The sequence below is a fragment of the Penaeus monodon genome, chromosome 20, assembly GCF_015228065.2.
Source record: "Penaeus monodon isolate SGIC_2016 chromosome 20, NSTDA_Pmon_1, whole genome shotgun sequence".
In the NCBI taxonomy this organism is placed as follows: Eukaryota; Metazoa; Arthropoda; class Malacostraca; order Decapoda; family Penaeidae; genus Penaeus; species Penaeus monodon.
The window spans coordinates 5,103,917-5,104,646 of record NC_051405.1 but is presented as its reverse complement, the minus strand read 5'-3'; positions in this window follow the sequence as shown (position 1 = coordinate 5,104,646).

Below are 730 nucleotides of genomic sequence, written 5' to 3'. Positions count from 1 at the left end.
ATAAAATATATTATATTTATTATTCAATATATATTATTTTTAATATATATTTTTAATATTTTATATAATTTTAAACCCTAACAATTTATATATAATAATATTTATATATATCTTTTTTTATTATTATAAAATTCTATATATATATTTATATTATTTAAAATTTAAAATTATATATTATTATATTATATATACCACCACCAATTATTATATATATATATTATAATATATATTATTTAATTTTATATATATATATAATATTATTAATATATTATCCCTTTTATTATTTTTTATATATATATTTTATATATTTTTTTTTTATTTACTAAATTTTAAATTATATATATTAATAATATTATATATTTTTATATTTTTATATATTATAATAATAAAATATTTTTTTTTTTTACCCCAAATCCCCCCTATTTTATTTAATTCTATAATTTATATATATATTTAAATTATATTTATTTTCCCATTTTATATTACTTTTTTATATATATATTAAAATATATTATTATTATATAAAATATTTTATATTTTAATATATAATCTATCTATATTTTAATTTCTATTTATTATTATATCTTATTATATTATATAATCTTTTTTTAAACCCTTTCTAAAATTTCTATATTCTATCTTAAAATATATAATCTTTCTATATATATATATATATATAATATTATTTTTAAAATATATATATTTTAATATTCTCTATTTTTTTACCCCC